Here is a 21,696-nt window from a genome sequence, read left to right as displayed (position 1 = left end):
GTTGAACCTGGGTCCATGGCTAATTCTTTTTTTTTTTTTTTTTTTTAATTTGGAAGACATCTATTGAATTTATTCTCTAAAAGAAAATGCAAACCTGAAGGGTCACATTACTGAACATCTTATATATCGTGACAGTTTATCTTTTACAAAGGAGTTTTGCTAGTGCAAACTGTAATGACTATCTGCTCCTAATAAATAAGCATGAGTGAGCAGAGACACCAGAGGCAGCCACTTTATTTCTTTCTGCTGCTTCCAGTTGCTAGCATAGTTGCAACTCACATAAATATATTTAATGTATCCATGTAGATTCTCAACATCGAATTGATGGGATCATACTTTTGAACTCCATACATTGGTGTTAGTTCTGCACGTTTGATTACTTTCTGAGTATCATATAGAAGGAACATACTGAAAAGAACTAATCCACCATACACTGCCACTGAATACAGAGTGGCACCAGCCACTGTGGTAGGGGGAAGAAACATAGATCCCAGTGAAGACACAAAGACAACGCCTAGGCCACTCCCAGGGCTGCTCCCATGTTCAGAAACTTCTCACTGGGTGCGCACATGGCCACAGTCGAGAGGCCACCCACAATACCAGCAGTGTACCATGCAGCTCTCAAGAGAAGAGGCCCCCCAAGATCGTCAGAGGAGCCACCACTGCACCCATCACACCAGAATGAAGCATCCAAGCCAGATGCTTTGGCCCTGGGCTCTGATCATACGGTATTGACTGTACCAGCATTCCAGCTCCGATCATAGCTGCAAAGGTTGCACCAATTGTCACCCAAGAGCCTCTCATCATGAAGTTCATGAGAGCAGGTGTTCTGGCTATTGCCATGGCAGACAAAGCTGTTAAGCCAATACTTCCTGTTAAGTACATGTAAGTAGAATGAATTCTAGCCTTCACATACTGAGGCCAAATTACAGCCTTTTCTCTAGCTCCAATCTCATTAGACATTCCTAAGCCATAGTAGCCCAGCGCTCCAAGACCAACAGCTGCTGCTCCAGCAACAAACCACCTTCCCATCTGATCAATTTTAAAGATTTTTTCCATTGATGGTTCCAAAGCTGCCTCTTTCAATTCTTGGCCAGTTTTCCCATGGTGGATCCTAACTCTTGTCTTGGCAGCATATTCCCTGGTGGGTATTAAGAGCCATTGATTCTTCGTGATGGAATTCTTTCTTTTTTTTTTTTTTTTTGGATTTTTCGAGACAGGGTTTCTCCGTAGCTTTTTGGTTCCTGTCCTGGAACTAGCTCTTGTAGACCAGGCTGGCCTCAAACTCACAGAGATCCGCCTGCCTCTGCCTCCCGAGTGCTGAGATTAAAGGCGTGTGCCACCACCGCCCAGCATGATGGAATTCTTTATGAGTGGGGAGGTCTTGGTGAAAGTGGGCTGGAAAACCCTGGAAGGCAGTGTCTGGAGACACACAAGCCTTGCAGCCAGCACGGTGGGTGATACACTGGTTCACTAAGCAGATCTGAAATGTTCAGCTCCGGTCCCCTTTACCACGGAGGCTCCCCTCCGGGTCAGCCAACCTGAGACCTCCCTCTCCATGGCTAATTCTTATATCTTAACCCATTTCAATTAATCTTGTGTATTGCCACCTGGCTGTGGCTTACTAAAGTTCCATCCCTGGTAGCGTCTGTCTCTGGTGGGTGGCTACATGGCTTCTCCTGACTCAGCCTACTCTTTCTGTATATCTCTTTCAGCCTGGCTTTACTCTGTTAAGACATTGGCCAAAAGCAGCTTCTGTGTTAACCAATGGCAATAAAACACATTCACAGCATATGCCACCTCCACATCAGATTCTGTCTTCTTGTGTATGTCTAGGTTCGTATCAAGTTGACAAAGCCCAATGAGCAACTTTTATTTTATTTTATTTTATTATTATTATTATTTTTTTTTTGGTTTTTCGAGACAGGGTTTCTCTGTAGCTTTGGAGCCTGTCCTGGAACTCCCTTTGTAGACCAGGCTGGCCTCAAACAATGAGCAACTTTTAATTAATCCAGTTCGTAAAATATTTTACAATTGCATCTAGTTTCCTGCAAATTTAATTTTTCCATAATGCTGAATAAAATTTCACTGTATATGTTTTCCCCTATCTTCATTATCTATTCATCAGTTGATGACCTTCTAAGTTGGTTCTATTTCCTAGGTAATGGGAATAGAGCAGCAATGAACATAGATGTGCATTTCTCTGTAGAGGAGGAGTCATTTGGGCATATTCTGAGGAATGATATAACTAAGCGTGGTAGGTTTCTGTGTGTGTGTGTGTGTGCTGTGCGCACACGTGTGTGGGTTTGAGGTTAGAAGACAATTTTTTTTTTAATTTTGCCTGCATTGGTGTTTTTGCTTGCTTATATATCTGTGTTTGAGGATCTTGGAGCCCTTTGAACTGAAGTTACAGACTGTTGTGAGCTGCAAAGTCCGGCAATCATTCAGTTCCAAAGATATATACAGCCGGGCAGTGGTGGCGCAAGCCTTTAATCCCAGCACTCGGGAGGCAGAGGCAGACGGATCTCTGTGAGTTCGAGGCCAGCCTGGTCTACAAGAGCTAGTTCCAGGACAGGAACCAAAAAGCTACGGAGAAACCCTGTCTCGAAAAATCAAAAACAAAACAAAACAAAGATATATACAGAAACTTACTTTTTTTAAGGATTTATTTATTTATTTATTTATTTATACAGTATTCTGCCTGTAGGCCAGAAGTTGGCACCAGATCTCAGTATAGGTGGTTGTGAGCCACCACGTGATTGCTGGGAATTAAACTCAGGACCTCTGGAAGAGCAGTCAGTGCTTTTTTTTTTTTTTTTTTTTTTGCTTTTTCTAGACAGGGTTTCTCTGTGGTTTTTTGGAGCCTGTCCTGGAACTAGTAGACCAGGCTGGTCTCGAACTCACAGAGATCTGCCTGCCTCTGCCTTCCAAGTGCTGGGATTAAAGGCGTGCGCCACCACCGCCTGGCAGTCAGTGCTCTTAACAGCTGAGCCATCTCTCCAGCCCCCAGAAACTTATTTTAATTATAAACTGTTTGGCCTATTGGCTCAGGCTTATTATTAACTAGCTCTTACAACTTAAATTAACCCATAATTCTTATCTATGATTTGCAACATGGCTATTTTTATCTTGCTTCCTCTTTATCTGGGTGGTGACTGCAGACTGAGCCTTTCTTCTTCCAAGAATTGTCCTAGCCTGGTCCCCCTGTCTATACGTCCTGCTTGGCTACTGGCCAATCAGCATTTTATTAAACCAATATGAGTGACAAATCTTTACAAGGTACAAGAGCATTATCCCACAGCACTTCCCCCTTTTTCCCTTTTTAAAACAAGAACTCTGAATCTAATTGCCTTTGTTTAGCTTTTTTTCCTAATCATTATCCATAAGACCATATGGGTACTGAATTAAACCTGGGTCCTTTGGAAGAGCAGTCAGTGTTCTGAACCACGTAGCCATCTCTCCAGCCAGCCATTTGGTTTCTTGATGATAGCCATTCTGACTGGTTTAGGATGGAATCTCTAAGTCTTAATTTGCATTTTTCTGATGGCCAATGTTCCACTTTTTTTTTTTTTTTTTTTTTTTTTTTTTTTTTTTTTTTGGCAGAGCATCTCATTGTGTAGCTCTGACTGGCTTGGAACTCACCATATAGACCACACTGGGCTGGAAATCACAGGGATCTGCCTCCTTGTACTGGGATTAAATTCATGTATCACCAAGACTGTGTTCAACACTTTTAAACATACTTATTAGCTATTTGCATTTCTTATTTTGATAACTCTTTGTTCAGTTCCATTGCTCATTTTTTTCTTGGGTGTTAGTTTTCTTGATGTTTAGTTTCTTGAATTTTTTTGTATATTGTAGATTTTCTGTCAGATTTATAGCTGCCTAGGAAGTTTCCTCCATTCAGTAGGCTGTTTCCTCATTTGACTGATTTTTTTTGTTGTTTCACAAAGCCCTTTTAATTTCACAAGATTCTATTTGTTTTATGATTTTCCTTGTTTCTGAGCAATCATGAAAGTCCTAGTCAGAGAGTCCTTACCTATGCCTACATCTTGAAGTGCATGTCCTACTTTTTCCTTTAGCTGTTGCAGAGTTCCAGCACTTATGGTGAGATCCTCCATCTGTTTGGGATTAAAGGCATGCACCACCACCACGCAACTCCAGATTTCTTTTTCAAAACAAATACAGGAGAATTCCAAGGGCTGGTAGATTCTTCAATATGTTGAGCATCTAGTCGCTCTTACATCAGCTGTTCTACATTCTGCAACTTTTCTTCAGCTAGAGGCCACTGTTTAACCTATAATGGTTTCTCAGTTAACCATTTTAAAGGCAAGGTTGTTAGAACCTCTGAAAGTTTATCAATTGCTTTGTGTTCTTTTTTTTTTTTTTTTTTTTTTTTTTTGGTTTTTCGAGCCAGGGTTTCTCTGTGGCTTTGGAGCCTGTCCTGGAACTAGCTCTGTAGACCAGGCTGGTCTCGAACTCACAGAGATCCGCCTGCCTCTGCCTCCCAAGTGCTGGGATTAAAGGCGTGCGCCACCACGCCCGGCTGCTTTGTGTTCTTGTACAGCCTGAATGGCTGGTGACCATTGTGTATAATATCTTCTAATATTTTCCCCAGAAACATAAGTTTTTGGGCCTGCAGGAATGTTAATTTGAGTATTCCATTGCTGCAATAAGTCACGACCCCACAAATTCACTGCAATATTAGCTACATATGGCCTCAGTCTTCCTCTCTGTCCTTCTGGCCCTAGGCATTCAACCTATCTTATGCTTTGTTTTACCTGAGATAGGGTTCCAGTTCCTAGGAACTGAATATCTACCTCTTGAAGAGGCCAGTTCAGATGCCAAGATTCTGGAGTAATGACACTTTCATTCACACCTGTGTCTAGTAAGCTTTCAATAAAAATGAGATTTATACATACTTTTAGCTTTGGTCTTTGATCATTTATAGAAGTCTGCCAGAATATACGTTTCCTATGTCCTACTGGAGTTATTGACCCATCCTCCACATTTATTCAATCATTCCGATGAGTATTGTATTTTACAGTAGGCATTGGAGTTTTTAATTTTCCTGGCGAAGGAAAATTAATTTTCCTGGTGAGAGCCAGGCGGTGGTGGCGCACGCCTTTAATCCCAGCACTTGGGAGGCAGAGGCAGGTGAATCTCTGTGAGTTCGAGACCAGCCTGGTCTACAGAGCTAGTTCCAGTACAGGCTCCAAAGCCACAGAGAAACCCTGTCTCGAAAAACCAAAAAAAAAAAAAAAAGAAAAAAAAAAAAGAAAAAGAAAATTTCCTGGTGAGACACGTTCTCCACAGTAACTGGGAATGACTGGACTACCTTCATCATGAGGGCCCGCAAGAGGCCCTCCATGGCATTTTCCTATGGTATTGGGTTTCTTTGTCTGTCGTTGACCTACATACATTGGTCCAATGCCAGCCTTTGCCACACCTCCTACATATACCTAAAGGCTGAGTCCTCCTATTCCTGCCATTTCCAGGAGAGACATTATTCCTAGGAATCCCTTGTCTACAATACCTTCTCAGATGTCCCATTCTACCACAATTAAAACATTTGGCATTTTGGTGTCTTCTCTTAACATTGGAAATTGCTTCTCTTATGTAAGCTTCAATAGCATAGTCAAGGGTCTCGACATTCATTGTATGCAAGACCCATTCATCCATGGGTGCTGGTCTGATCTTTAAAGGCCCAAGGATCCTTTGGCATTTTAGGTTGGCATTCTCATAAGCCAAAGATTCAATTATTATACATCTAGCTTCTGGGTCAGTTATCCCTATATGTACAGCCCTAGTTATTTTTTGTAAAAAGTCACTAAAAGGTTCTCTCTGACTCTGTTTAACCCTAAGATATGATTCAACCCTCTTTGTTCCTGAATCCTGTACCAAGCCTTTAAAGCTCCTGTGCTACATAGGCACAAAGTATGTTCATCATAAAGAGCTTGATCCTGAGGATCAGAATTAAGTCCCTCGCCTAGAATTTGATCTAGGGAAATCTCAATTCCTTTTGCTTTTTCCTGTTGCTCTAAAATTCTAGTTTCTTCCTTAAAATAATACCTCCAAAGCAATTGCGGTCCATATCCTAGGACGGCTAAGATTAATTGAGTCCAGTCTCGTGGCGTTGCTTTGTTACTGGAAGCCCATGTTTTGACCATTTCCCTAACAAAGGACAGATGTAGTCCATAAGCTACAATTGCTTGTTTAATTTACTTCGGATCAGCCATATGTATGGGCTCCCATGAATATTCTTTTTTTTTAAAGATTTATTTATTTATTATGTACACAACATTCTGCATGCATGTATGCCCACCTACCAGAAGAGGGTGCCAGATCTCATTACAGATGGTTGTGAGCCACCATATGGTTGCTGGGAATTGAATTCAGGACCTCTTGGAAGAGCAGTCAGTGCTCTTAACCACTGAGCCATCTCTCCAGCCCCCCATGAATATTCTTTGACAACCTTAGGGTACTTGGGGCCAGATACTCTTTTTGATCTTATTACCAGAAAGGCAGGTAGAACTCTGGGGAAGCTATCCTGGAGGTTTTTACGTACTGATGAGGCTAAATTTTGTCCTTTTGTCCCTGGTCATCAAATTCAATAAGTTCCTCAATCTTTACAAATATATTTACCACTGACTTTTGTAAGGTTTGGATCTTATTTCTAGTGTTCTGTTTTAATGCTGTCTTTGAGGATTCCAAGGTATGAAGTCTGTCCAGTAGAGATAATGTCTCATCCTTGGACATAATCTTCATAGCATGCATATTATCATCCTGGAGAGACATTCTATTAGTCAGTCTGTCATACCCCTTTGACAGAGTCCGATTAATACATTCAACAGTACAAATCCTCTCAAATAATGTTTCAGCACCCACTGTCTTTGACTGTGTTTTATGTGCCAAATCGGCTGTATCCTTTTCCAGAGTACTGAATTTTCCTTTTAATAAATTACTATCAGTCTGTACCATTTCTAAACATAGCTCTGTTGTCTGAGTTTTGTTAGTTAAATTGTTCGTATCCTTCTTCATAGTTTCAACCTCTTTTTTGAAGTCTATAAAAACTGTACCATTTCTAAAAGCACCTCATTTTTAGGTTAAAAAAAGTGGGTATAGTTAGGATGGAAAAGTTGGGGTCATGTTGGGGTCCACAGGCTTTAGAGTTTTTAAAACCGTGGAAGGTTATAGCCAATTAGTAAAAAGAGGAGGAGACAAAGAGGAGAAAAGGAAGAAATGGCATAGGAAGAAGAGGGGCAGCGTCTGAGAGGTGCCAGGTGAGCACAGGAAGGAATCCTTAGAGCAGACTGGCTGTGAGACATACACAGCAACCCCAGACTTAACTGACAGCATGCATGCAAATCCAGACCCTCGTGAGACACACGTGCAGATTGGAGATTGTAATTATAAGAAAATAAGATATAAAAGGAGTATTTATTGAGTGAATTGCTGGCACATCTGCACTGAGTTAGAAGGTGAAGTTCTCAGGTCTCCTCAGGCCCTAGGAGGTTCCATGTGGTGTTGTGTGTTCTTGGGGTTCTGGCATGTTGGGGAGAAGAGGGTGTGAGTACTTTCCTGGTGGTTCTCTTGAACCCCTTGGTTGTTTTTAACTAAGTGTTGTTCTGTTTTATTAGAGCCAGATGCTGAGGTGAAAACCTGCTTGCTTAGAGAGGCAGAGAAAGCACCCAGCTGCTTCCTCCTCTGCTGTCATCCCAGAAAGAGTTTTCTCCTCCACTATCTCAAACAAAAACTCCTCTGACTGGATGTCCTCCCTCCTACTTCCTGTGCTCCCCATCCTCCTGACTTCCTTCTTCTTACTTGTTATTTTTTTTTTCTATCAGCTGGTTGCTTGCTCCACTTCTTGACCTATGGGAGGACATCCAGTCAGAGGAGTTTTTGTCCATGTGTGTGTGTCTCCATGTGTGTGTGCATGTGTGTGTGTGCGTCTGTGTGTAGGTGTGACCTGGGGAGGTCAGAGGACAGTTTTGTAGCATTCTCTCCATCCCATTACACTGTATCCACCGTTCTGTTGCCGTGGCGAGCTGTCATGACAAGGAAGTTTGGGCTAAGCCTCCATCACCCCCGCAGCAGGGAAGTGTGGCAGCAAACAGGCACGGTGGCAGGAGCAGCTGAACAGTCACATCTTGAACAGAGAGAGCCAACCTCAAAGTGACATTTTTCCTCCAACAGGGCCACACCTTCTAAGTGTCCCCTAACAGTACCACCAACTGGGGGCCAAGTATTGAAATATCTGAGACTGTGGCGGGTATTTATTATTTAAGCCACCACATCTGCCGAGCGACCTCATCATTTCCTTTAAAAAAGAAATTTTATTGTTTTCATGTATATGTACACGTGCCTACATGAGTATGTGCACGTCACTTGTGTGAAGCTGTGTTAGAAGGTCAGAGGACACTGGCTTTCCTAGAGCTGAAGTTATAGGTGGTTGTAAGCTACTTTGTGTGTGTGTTGGACCTGGATCTTCTGGAAGAGCAGTAACTACTCTTAACTCTGAGCCATCTCATATGTGTCCTCTCTCCCAGTTCTGTATGGCTGTCCAGGCACACCCCACAAACACTGAGTTCTCTCCCCCTCCTGAGAAGCTCACTGTCCTACCCGCCTGCCCGTGTGAGTGGATGAGGTGATCAGAGCCTTATAGTGCCGTGGCAGGCCCACCTGTGGGAACCAGGGAAAATTTCAAGGAGAGACATTGGTTTGCATTCTCTGTGTATGTGTGTTGAGGAGAATGCATGTGTGTGTGTGTGTGTTCGCACACACACACGTGCATGTTTGCAGGCAAAAAGACAACCTGGCTGTCAGTTCTTAGGTGCCAGCCACCTTGTTGTTTAGACAGTCTCTCATTGACCTGGAACTTACTGAGTAGGCCTTGTTTGCTGGCTAGTGAGCCCCTGAGATCTTCATGTCTCTACCGCCCTCCCATGTCCTGGAATTCTGAGCATACACCACCATGATGCAGCAGGCTTTTTTATGTGGATACTGGGGATCAACTCAACTCCTCGCACTTGCACAAGCACTTTACCAACTGAGCCATCTCCCCAGCCCCTGTTATGCACTTGATGAAGACTGTACATGTATCTGTGTATTACACATGTTCATCACATGACTTCTCGGCTCTGGGCACTTCTTTCGTTTCCTACCAGCACTTCACCATCCACAACTGCTAAAATAAACATTTCTCAAAGCAAATGCTTGTTTTTCCACTTAAACCCTTCCGCCGACTCCATCTCCTACCTACACAATGGCAGAATGGAAAACCTAAGCAGCATCCCAGATCTGAATCTCTGAATATATTCTTTAAACATTTTTTCTTTTTTCTTTCTTCTTCTTTTTTTTTTGTTTTTTTGTTTTTCAAGACAGGGTTTTTCTGTGGTTTTGGAGCCTGTCCTGGAACTAGCTCTTGTAGACCAGGCTGGTCTCGAACTCACAGAGATCCGCCTGCCTCTGCCTCCCGAGTGCTGGGATTAAAGGCGTGCGCCACCACCGCCTGGCCTAAACATTTTTTTTCTTGAGATGGGTTCTCATTATGTGTGGTAGCTTAAATGTAATTGATCTCCATAAGCTTATAGGTGTGGCATTATTTGAAGGTATAGTTGTTGGATTAATTGTGGCCTTGTTGGAAGAAGTGTGTCACTGTGGGGATGGGCTTTGAGGTGTCATATGTGCTCAAGCTATGCCCTGATATGGCATTCACCTCTGTATGCTGTGAATGAATACCATTGATTAATAAAGAAACTGCCTTGGCCTGTTGATAGGGCAGAGTAGAACTAGGTGGGGAAAACTAAACTGAATGCTGGGAGAAGGAAGGCAGGGTCAGAGATAAGCCATGTAGCCCCACTGGAGACAGATGCCGGAACTTTATCTGGTAAATTACAGTCTCGTGGCAATACACAGATTAATGGAGATGAGTTAATTTAAGATATGAGTTAGCCACAAATACGCTTAAGCTATTGGCCAAACAGTATTGTAAATAATATGGCTTCTGTGTGATTATTTCGGGGCTGAGCAGCCGGAAGCAAACAAGTGGCTTCCTACTACAATGCCCAGTGTCTCAGACCACTTCCTGTTGCCTGTGGGATCAAGATATAGCTCCTTTTCTGCTCTCAGCTCCTTTTTTCAGTACTATGCCTGCCTGCATGCCACTATGTCCCACTATGATGACAACAGGATAAACTTCTGAAACTGTACAATGTTTTCCTTTGTAAGAGTTGCCATGGTCCCTGACTGGCCTGAAACTCATTGTGTAGACCAGGATGGCCTCAAACTCACAAAGTTGGTCTGCTGCTGCCTCACAAATGCTGGGACATCCCATCCATCTCATTCAACAGTTCCTGACTTTCTTGCTGCCTTTATCTGTGAATCATCCCCTTCTTCTGCTAATCATATAAAGTACATTGTAGTGATATTCTATTTATGTTTTAATAAATAAAGGTTGCCTAAAGATCAGAAGGACAAAGCTAAGCCACTAGAGGTCAGGCAGTTGTGGTACACACTTTTAATCACAGGATTTGGGAAACAGAGGCAGATGGATCTCTGTGAGTTCAAGGCCACCCTGGGCTACACAAGATCAATACTGAAACAGATCCAGGTGGTGATGCCTCACACTTTTAATCCCAGTACTAGGGAGTCATCTGTTTAATCCCAGCACTAGAGGGAATATAAAATGGGAGGAGAGAGGGGCTTGGTCTGTTTAGTCTGTGGTCACCCAGCCTTGGTAGAGTTAAGACTTCTCTAATGGCTGGATGCTTTGCTTTTCTGGTTGACTCCCAATATCTGTCTCTAGGTTTTTATAATTTGTGCTATAGTACATTGTTTGGCTTCTGAAACCCCATGATTCTGAACTCACTCAGCACCTTCCTGTCCTCACCAAGCTCCAACAACTCTAGAATCCTTTGAGAACTCCAGACTTTCTCTTTTTAAATGCAGGGCTAGTCTTTTTTTGAAAGGTGTATTTCATGTGTATAAGTGTTTTGTCTGCATATATATGTACTACATGCATGCAGGGTCTGTGGAGGCCAGAAGAGGGTGTCAGATCCCCTGGAGCTGGAGTGACATAATTGTGATTTGCCTTGTGCGTGCTATGTCTGGAGCACAGGTCTTCTGGAAGAGCAGGCCGTACTCCTAACTGCTGAGCCATTTCCCCAGGTGAGACTAGTCTTGATTGTCAGTGACCCTCCTGCTTCAGCAGCCCCAGTGTTAAAATTACAGACACATGTCACATAACCCAGCCTTGAGACCTTTCTTTATATGGTTTTGTGTGTGTCCCTGACTTTCTATACACCTATACACAGGACATGGGGGTATCTGTCTTCTTACTTGCTGGCTTATTTCCTTGACATAGGGTCTCTCACTGCATCTGGAGCACAAAAGTTTTGTCCAGGCTGACTGACTTCCCGGTTCCAGCAGTCATCCTGTTTCTACCCTGTAGCATGAATTCTAATTGGTATTAATAATAAAAATCCAGAGTCAGATATAAGGGTTAATGCTGAAGATCAGAGAAGCAGAGTGGCCAGCCACTAGAGAGTTCTTACCTCTACCAAAGGGGCCATCCTGTCTTCAGACTGCTCTGAGCTCCTGTCTCCTCCCGCCTTATATTCCTCTCTTCGGCCACCATCTCACTCCTGTCTCCACCTCCCTAGTGCTGGGATTAAAGGCATGTGATCCCTAGTGCTGGGATAACTTTTGTGTGAGCTTTGTTTCTCTTTTAGACCTGATCAGTTTCACGTAGCCCAGGGTGGTCTTGAACTAACAGAGGTCTGTCTGTCCCCAGAGTCCTGGGATTAAAGGTGTACGCCACCACTGCCTGTCCTCTAGTGGCTTCTTTCTGCACTCTGATCCTCATGCGAGCTTTATTTGTTAAAACATAAACAAAATATCACTACACCATCACCTCCAAGAAATCATTATGGTTGGAAAGCTCAGGGAATAGCACAAACCTCTGTTAATAATGCACTTGGCAGTGCAAGGCCCTTATTGCATGTACTATGAACACACAGTCCTATGTAGTAGACACTGCACTTCCCAACCTGCTATCGGCCTAGGACCGCCCACCTGACCCTAGCTCATTCACATCCCACTCCAACAATGGGATAATTTTCTCTTCTCCATAACAACCGTCAAATTTAAATTCAACTCAATCATATTTCAGCTATGTTCAAATACAGCGGTAGGAGAGATGATCTGTCTTGAACTAGTTTGGGGTACCTGTGCAATAAGGCAAACTATTTCCTTGAGTAAGGTTTTAGGGGAAAAAGTCCTGTATTTACCATCTTATGTCTATATGTAATTGGGCGTGCATATGACTAAAATCAGATGCATTATGGGAAGGGACATGTGCAATAGAGAAACAGTTATGTAATCTGTCAATCAAAAATAGAGAACCAACTGGCGGTGGTGCACGCCTTTAATCCAAGAATTTTTGAGGCAGAGGCTGGCATATCTCTGTGATTTCGAGGCCAGTCTTGTCTATAAGAGCTAATTTCAGGACAGGCTCCAAAGCTACAGAGAAACACTGTCTCAAAAAACCAAAATAAAAAAATTAAATAAATAAATAAATAAATAAATAAATAAAAAATAGAGACCCACCCAAACTACACTTTGATTAACCAAACTCCTCTTTTTCTTAAGCCCTGTAAAAAGAAGCCTCAAACAGTAACCAGGCACCTTGACTTGTGTGGTTGTCTCTCACTCTTGATAGTGTATCTGACTGTCCTATTGCTTTGCTCTGAATAAACGATTCTTGCTACTTTGGAATCTGTGTGAGCCTTTATTTCAGTCCTTTGAATCAGAGGCCAAGAACCTGGAAATACCCAGGCCCAGATCCCAGCCACACGTAACAGCAGCACCAGGAATTACAGCCTTGCATTCGTGCCCAAATATTTTATATGGTTGCTGGATATTAAACTTCAGATCTTCCTGTGTGTATAACTGGTGCTCTTCCCCACTGAGCCGTCTCTCCAACCTTCTACCCATGTGCATTGGTATAGAATGATTTCTTAACATGTATTCTTCTTTTGAAATGACAAGATCTCATGTCCCAGGCTATCAGTAGCTCCACGAGTAACTGGGGATGACCTTGGACCATGGATGCCCTGCATCCATCCTCAAAGTACTGGGGTTGCAGACTGAGCATCACCGTACTTGATCTATGTGATACATGAAATTGGATCCAGGAATTTATTTGTAGCTACTGAACTACATTCCCAACTCAGCCCTTTTAATCTCAGCTTTCAGGAGGCAGAGGCAGGTGGATCTCTACATTTGAAGCTAGCTTGATCTACAGAAGTGAGTTCCAGGACAGCCAGGGCTATGTAATGGACCTGTCTCAACCCTCCCCACCACAAAAAGAAGACAAAAAGAAAAGCCTCCTTTTTTTTTGGCGGGGGAGGGGAGTGCTGTAGTAGGAACTGTGGGCTGTGTTCCTGCCACCCCAGCTCCTGGTCGCCTGGCTAGTTTATGCCCCGAAATAACAACACACAAACTGTATTCTTTTAAACACTGCTTGACCCATTATATCTAGCCTCTTCTCGGCTAACTCTTGCACCTGGACTAGCCCATTTCTAATAATGTGTGTAGCACCCCAAAGTGCGCTTACCGGGAAGATTCTAGCCTACATCCATCCTGGGTCGGAGCTTCATTGCATCTGCCACAGAGAGGAGAGCTATCAAGTCTGAGCTCACTTCCTCTTCCTCCCAGCATTCTGTTCTGTTTACTCCACCCACCTATGTTCTAACCTATGAGGGACAAGCAGTTTCTTTATTTTTTAACCAATGACCTTCCTCCATCATTTCCCCTTTTTCTGTTTAAACAAAAAAAAAAAAAAAAGGAAGGCTTTAACTTTAACATAGCAAAATTACATATAACAAAATAGCTATCGGGCCGGGCGATGGTGGCGCACGCCTTTAATCCCAGCACTCGGGAGGCCGAGGCAGGCGGATCTCTGTGAGTTCGAGACCAGCCTGGTCTACGGAGCTAGTTCCAGGACAGGTTCCAAAACCACAGAGAAACCCTGTCTCGAAAAAAAAAAATAGCTATCAAGTAAAAATTACAATATTTATATCTATTTTATCTTTATCATAACTAAGGAAAACTATAACTATAACTATTCTTCAACTCCATCAAAGACTCCAGAAAGATACAATATTACCTAAGCAAACAAGATATAAGCAACTTCCAAACTCTAGAAATGACAGAGACATCTCGCTGCCTTGACAGTCACCCAAAGTTTCTCTGTACTGTTGGGGCATCCATCTTCGGCCTACAGGCCCATAGTTTCCAGCAGACATTTCCATGAAGCAGGAAATTTCAAAGGCAGTTCAGTCACTATCTGCTGTGTCCTGCAGAATGTCTCGTAGACTCTTTCATAGGTCAGGAACCCTGAAAGACCATCTCAACTTTAGGCAAGTTCAGCAGTCCTCTTTCTGTGGGTTCTTTGTGCCCAGTTTATGCATCAGTCCAGGCAAGAGCAGTTTCTTGCCCAAATGGCTAACCAACTCCATAAGGAGCCTCTTCGATGCCCATCTTCCTCTTGAAGTAGATTGGTACTGCCAGGAGCAGACGTGTCTCATTGTCATGAAAAACCCTAAGTTATTAAAACATTGAATAGCATATTCCGTAGTCTTTGAAAGATATGAAGAATGTCTATCTAAAATATATCTATGTACATCTAGAAAATCTAACATGACTACAAACTTGACTATTATAGATAACTATTCATTAACAACTTATATACATAACATTTTTACATGAGCTACACAATCACAATACCTTAATCAATATCAGAAATACATATACATATAACAAAATTGACCTTAAATTTAAATCACTAAAGCAAAATCCATATCAATGCAAATTATTCATACCTATATCATATCCCCCTTTAAATGTAAAAGAACATTTATAAACAATATTTGGGAATAGGGACGTAGTTATTTCTCTCCAAACTGCTTCCTGCTGAATGGGGGCGCTGTTAATTAGGTCTTTTATGGTGTAACCTGTCTGTTAGGTTCATCTTAGTCGGCAGTTGAGTGAAGTAATTTTTTGAAGGTGTTCACAGCAACCTTTCAGGAGGGTGTGGTCTATCATACCATATTGGGATGGAAGCAATCCGCAGGGTGTCATCGTCTGTGAAAACAGAAGAAGAATCTCTTTTCCAAAGTATCATATCCTTAGATCCAAATTCTGAAGTCAAGGTATTTTCAAAATATCTATGTTGGATTAGTTCAGTAGCATTTATAAACAAATATCTTTTAGCACCTGTTGCTCCTTCCTCAGCATTCAAACAATTCAAACAGAGCATAATAGCATACAGTATCAAAATTCTTTGTGTATTTTCCATCTTTGTGCGCTTTATTTTAACCTCTATTTTGTTTATTTTTACTTTTATTTTTTGCTTTTTGAGACAGGTTCTCTGTATCTTTGACCTGGAATAACTCTGTAGACCAGGCTGTCCTTGACCTCTCAGAGATCCACCTGTCTCTGCCTCCCAGGCATTGGGATTAAAGGTGTATGCTACTACACCTTGAAATCACAGAGATCTGTTTGTCTCTGCCTCCCAGGCATTGGGATTAAAGGTGTGTGCTACCACACCTTGAAGTCACAGAGGTCAATCTCCCTCTGCCTCCCAAGTGTTGGGATTAAAGGTGTTTACTACCACACCCAACTACTCTCTTTCTTCCTTTTTTTTTTTTAACTTTTAAGTACTTTAGCTTTTAGCTTGCATATATTTTTAACACACTGTAAATCATTTAAACATTTTCTTTGACTTTGAATCTTTCTTTTACTGTATATCTCTCTTTTTCTGACCACACGAGCCTTGAAATTACTGAGCAATATGGGTAGGTTCAAAGCTGTGGCTTTGATGGCTGGATCCAGCCCATTCCTTAGCTTTCCAGCCTCATGGCTGAGGTACCGGCTGTAGCCATGTTTATCACCACAACTCTGTGGCGTTTCAAGGTCCGTGCCAGCAAAAAAGCTGCAACAGTATGTCAACAGACAACACTCAAGTCCTCTCTCTGTAGCCGGTCCTCCTGCCTCAAACAGTCAGAGTTTGCCCTGGCAGGACAGCCCAGAAAGCCAGCATTTTAAAACAACACAACTTTTTTTCTACTATGGCTGAAAACAAACAAGCATGCAGTCAGCTTTTATCAATACCATTTAAGTGTTTTGTGGCAGGACCTCTTAAATGAACTGCAAGGTTTCACAGCTGAAGCTGAGTCAGGAAGCTTCTCTTAGATGAGAGCACTTGCTTGCCTCTAGCAAGCAGAGCAGACCCGAGAAATTGCTGCTACCAAGAAAACATGCTTTACTCTATTCTTTCCCAAGCTTTCTCAGGCTTTCTGTGGATATAGTTGTCCACACGTTGGGCAGCCATTCTGTAGTGGGGGCTGCGGGCTGTGTTCCTGCCACCCCAGCTCCTGGTCGCCTGGCTAGCTTATGCCCCGAAATAACAACACACAAGCTGTATTCTTTTAAACACTGCTTGGCCCATTATATCTAGCCTCTTCTCGGCTAACTCTTGCACCTGGACTAGCCCATTTCTAATAATGTGTGTAGCACCCCAAGGTGCGCTTACTGGGAAGATTCTAGCCTACATCCATCCTGGGTCGGAGCTTCATCGCATCTGCCCCAGAGAGGAGAGCTATCGAGTCTGAGCTCACTTCCTCTTCCTCCCAGCATTCTGTTCTGTTTACTCCACCCACCTATGTTCTAACCTATGAGGGTCAAGCAGTTTCTTTATTTTTTAACCAATGACCTTCCTCCATCAGAGTGCTGTTTCCTGTGGGCACTTCCTGCTACCACTATCAATTCCAAAATGGTCTTTGGATATTTGCTCTTTTTTTTTTTTTTTTTAAAAAAAAAAAAAACAATAGCATTCTACCTAATTTTATGCTGCTATATAAAGTTTTTGTTTGTTTGAAACAGGGTAGTATGTAGCTCAGGCTGACCTCAACTATTTAACCTAGGATGACTCTTTTTTTTTTTTAACTCCCCCTCCAAGACAGGGTTTCTTTGTGTAGCTCTGACTGTCCTGGAACTCATTTTTTAGACCAAACTGGCCTTGAACTCAGAGATCCACCTGCTTTTGTCTCCTGAGTGCTGGGATTAACGGTGTTCACCACCACAGCCTAGCCTAACTTTGAACTCTTGATTTACCTGTCTCCACCTCCCAAGTGCTGAGATTACAGGTGTATACCAATACACTTGACTTTGCTATTTAAAACTTTTAATAAGCTTCAATAGCTGCAAAGAGTTTGTTACACATTTTGAAGTAGTATGTACTATTTTGTGCTATATAATCCATTGGAGTTTACAGAAACAATACTAGTTTATTTCATGCTGTTTTGGGGCCTCAGACTATCTATCTGTCTGTCTGTCTGTCTGTCTATCTATCTATATGTACATATATATATACACACACATATATATTTGCTTGCAGAACAAACACATACACACACACTTTAAAAAAAAAAACTTCTTTATTATTATGTTTTAGACCATTTCCAGTTCCCCCTCCCTCCTTTCTTCCCCTCCTCCCACATTCTCCCGTCTGCTCCTCCCCTTCCCCATTTGCTCCTCCCATCACTCCATCTGCTCCTCAGAGAGGGTAATGCCTCCCCTCGGAGGTCATCTAAGTCTGTCCTATCACCTCGTTGAGGCAGGACGAAACCGTGCACCCCCCACCCTCGTGCCTAGGCTGAGCCAGGTATCTCTCCATAAAGAGTCGGCTCCACAAAGTCAGTTCATGCATTGGAGTTAGATCCTGGTCCCACTGCCAGTGCCTCCACATACTGCCCAAGTCTGCATTCAGGGTTCAGGGTTCTCCAGAGTTCGGTCCTATGCAGGGTCCCCAGTTGTCAGTCCAGAGTCAGTGATCTCCCACTAGCTCAGGTCAGCTGATTCTGTGGGTTTCCCCATCATGGTCTTGACCCCCTTGTTCATATTATCACTCCTCCTTTGACTGTACGGGAGCTTGGCCCAGTGGTTAGTTTTGGATCTCTGCATCTGCTTCTTTTTTTTTATTGAAAAAAAATTTCCTCTCCTCCCCTCCTCCCATTTCCCTCTCCCTCCCCCCACTCATCTCCCCCTTCCCCTATTCCTTTCCCCCTCCCTCTCCAGTTCAAAGAGCAGTCAGGGTTCCCTGCCCTGTGGGAAATCCAAGGTCCTCCCCCCTCCATCCAGTTCTAAGAAGGTGAGCATCCAAACAGGCTAGGCTCCCACAAAGCCAGAACATGAAGTAGGATCAAAACCCAGTGCCATTGTCCTTGGCTTCTCATCAGCCCTCATTGTCCGCCATGTTCAGAGAGTCCGGTTTGATCACATGCTTTTTCAGTCACAGTCCAACTGGCCTTGGTGAGCTCCCAATAGATCAACTCCACTGTCAGTGGGTGGGTGCACCCCTCGCAGTCCTGACTTCCTTGCTCATGTTCTCCCTCCTTCTGCTCCTCATTTGGACCTTGGGAGCTCAGTCCAGTGCTCCAGTGTGGGTCTCTGTCTCTATCTCCATCCATCGTCAGAAGAAGGTTCCATCCAGATGGAACTCCTCAGCCTCTGTATCTGCTTCTATCTGGATGAGGGTTCTAGCTTCTCTGGGGTTGTGGAGTGTAGGCTGATTACCCCTTGTTTTATGTTTGATATCCACTTATGAGTGAGTAATACTATATTTGTCTTTCTGGGTCTGGGTTACCTCACTCAGATACACATTCTTTCCTGGGGGTGTCTCTCACACTGCAAGCTGGGTTATCTGGAATCCATTGTGTAGCACAGACTGGCCCTGAACTTACAAAACTCTTCCTGTTGCAGGGTGATGGCATTGCAGGCATATGCCATGGCTAACATCTTTTTCTTTTAAAATAAAGTAATAGTTATCTTTATTTTATGTGTATTGGTATACTGGAGTTACAGACAGTTGTGAACCACCATGTGGGTCCTGGAAACGGAACCCAGGTCCTCTGCAAAAATAACAAGTGCTGCCGGGCGGTGGTGGCACACGCCTTTAATCCCAGCACTCGGGAGGCAGAGGCAGGTGGATCTCTGGGAGTTCAAGGCCAGCCTGGTCTACAAGAGCTAGTTCCGGGACAGGCACCAAAGCTACAGAGAAACCCTGTCTTGAAAAACCAAAAAAAAAACAAAAAACAAAAAACAAAAAACAAGTGCTCTTAGCCACACTGAGCTGTCTCTCCAGCCCCCTAATTCACTTTTTCTTCCTCCCCTCCCACACACGGAGACTTACTGTGTATTCCAGGCTGGCTCCAGATTCTCCATTGTCCTACTTAGGCTCTGAGTTGTGGGATGACAGATGTGAAAGAAAATGGCCCCCAAAGAGAGAGACACTATTAGGAGGTGTAGATTGTTGGAGTAGGTATGGTCTTGTTGGGGGAAGTGTGTCACTGTGGGGGTGGCCTTTGGGATCTTATATATGCTTGAGCCACGCCTAGTAAAGCAGACTACTTCCTGTTTCCTGTAAGTCAGGTGTAGGCCTCAGCTCCTTCTTCAGCATCGTGTTTGTCTTCAGCACCATGACATGGCGTCATGTCATACCATGATAACAGACCGAACCTTTGAAAATGTAAGTCACTCACTCCACTAAATGTTCTTCCTTTACAAGAGTTGCCATGGTCGTGCTGTCTCTTCACAGCAATAGAAATCCTAACTAAGACAACCAGTTACTTCATTTTCTTTATTCTTGGAAGTCTTATCAACTGCCACTCCTACCACTCCTAATTTCTTACCCTCCCAGACAGTGTCTCTATCCGTAGCCTAGGTGGCCCTGGAACTGGAAATGTAGGCTAGGATGACCCAGCATTCACAGAGATCCGCCTGCCTCTGTCTCTTGAGTGCTGGAATTAAAGGCATGCGCCACCACACCCGGCGTCACCACACCCGGCATCACCACACCCGGCGCCACCACACCCGGTGCCACCATACCCGGCGCCACCATACCTGGCGCCATCATACCTGGCGCCATCACACCCGGTGCCATCACACCTGGCACGATCACACCCGGTGCCATCACACCCAGCGCCGCTGATAACGCATCACAGCTTTTGTGTCTCTTTAGCACAGAGCGTTATTCTCACGTCTTTCAAACGCTTGTTCACTATTGGCTATTCCCCCGCTTTCCATGTGCTAACCCATGTAGTTGTCAGAGCTATTACTGGAAGTTAGGACTGGCCACCTCTCAAAGGCCAGCATCCAAGAGATGAGGGTTGTGAGGGAGGAAATGGGTTTATTTAAATGCTGCAATCTTGAGAAGATGGAAGGATTTTCCCCTCAAAAGTTCACCTTGGGGTTTTGGGGACACAAAAGGTTTTTACAGAGAAAGAGAAAAGAAGCAGGAAGGCTGCTGGGAGGCCTCTAACATTGATCCCAGCGTGTGGGCTCCTTTCACTGTGGGAGGAAATGGCCATGGCAATGGAAACCAGCTTCCTCAGCTACTTCCTGTGGTTCTCTCCAGACAGAACTAAAGGTGTAGGAAGTGTCACAAAGGGCATCAGGTGTTCTGGGTTCATATTGCGACATCCAAAGGAAGATTAATTAGCAGTTGCATCTCTTCTGTTTTTTAATGATTGGTTTTTATTTTATGCATCTGTGTGTTTTGCCCAATAAAGCCATAAGAGGGTAGCAGCTCTCCTGGGACTGGAGTTACTACAGATGGTTGTGAGCCACTACGTGGGTGCTGGGAATGGAATCCATGACCTCTGGAAGAGAATCCAGGTCCCATGGCAGAGCAGCCAGGCACTCATTACCATCTCGTCCTCTCTGCAGCCTCCGCACTTACGTCTTAACTTGAGCCTTCCCTTCAGAGTTCAGGATGCTGGGCCAGGGGAAGGGGCAGGTGAAGGCAGCTTCCAGATACGGCTTTCCAAAGAGACTCATCACCCCAATTTTAGGACAGGGAAATGTATTGGAAAGGTTGAGTGTTGTGCCCAAGTCACACAGCTGCCTGTCCCCAGAGATAAGGGCTTTAATGACCACTGCATGTACAGCTGCACATTTAATTTGTTTTTATTCTTTTAAAGAAGGTTTAAGTTTAAGTGTGTGTGTGTTTGAGACAGAGACAGAGAGAGAGACAGAGAGAGACAGAGACACAGAGACACAGAGAGAGACGAGAGAGAGAGAGAGAGAGAGAGAGAGAGAGAGAGAGAGAGAGAGAGAGAGAAAGAAGATGACCTACAGGAGTCTGTTCTTTCCTTCCATGATATGGATCCTGGAAACTGAACTCAGGTCATTAGGGTCCGTGACAAGTACTTGCACCTATTGCACTTTATTTTATTTTATCATTTTGAGACAGGGTCTCTCTAGTAGTCTTGGCTGACCTTGTCCCTAATTTATTTTATTTTTCTATTGATTTTTATTGAACTCTACATTTTTCTCTGCCCCCCTCCCTGCTTCTCCCCTCCTCACTTCAACCCTCCCCCAAGGTCCCCATGCTCCCAATTTACTCAGGAGATCTTGTCTTTTTCTACTTCCCATGTAGATTAGATCTATGTAAGTCTCTCTTAGTGTCCTTATTATTGTCTAAATTCTCTGGGATTGTGGTTTGTAGGTTGGTTTTATTTGCTTTATGTTCAAAAGCCACCTGTGAGTGAGTACATGTGATAATTGTCTTTCTGGGTCTGGGTTATCCCACTCAAAATAATGTTTTCTAGCCCCATCCATTTTCCTGCAAAA

The 21,696-nt window shown here is 43.6% G+C and overlaps 1 pseudogene; it reads right to left on the bottom strand.

Annotated features, from left to right (window-relative positions):
• Positions 1 to 233: 233 nt before the first annotated feature.
• LOC130870784 (growth hormone-inducible transmembrane protein-like) lies at positions 234 to 20,901 on the bottom strand (annotated as a pseudogene).
• Between the last annotated feature and the right edge of the window lie 795 nt (positions 20,902 to 21,696).

Source organism: Chionomys nivalis, chromosome 1 (genome assembly GCF_950005125.1).
Source record: "Chionomys nivalis chromosome 1, mChiNiv1.1, whole genome shotgun sequence".
Taxonomy (NCBI): Eukaryota; Metazoa; Chordata; class Mammalia; order Rodentia; family Cricetidae; genus Chionomys; species Chionomys nivalis.
The sequence above is the reverse complement of the archived record's forward strand: the minus strand, read 5'-3'. Positions and strand labels throughout refer to the sequence as shown.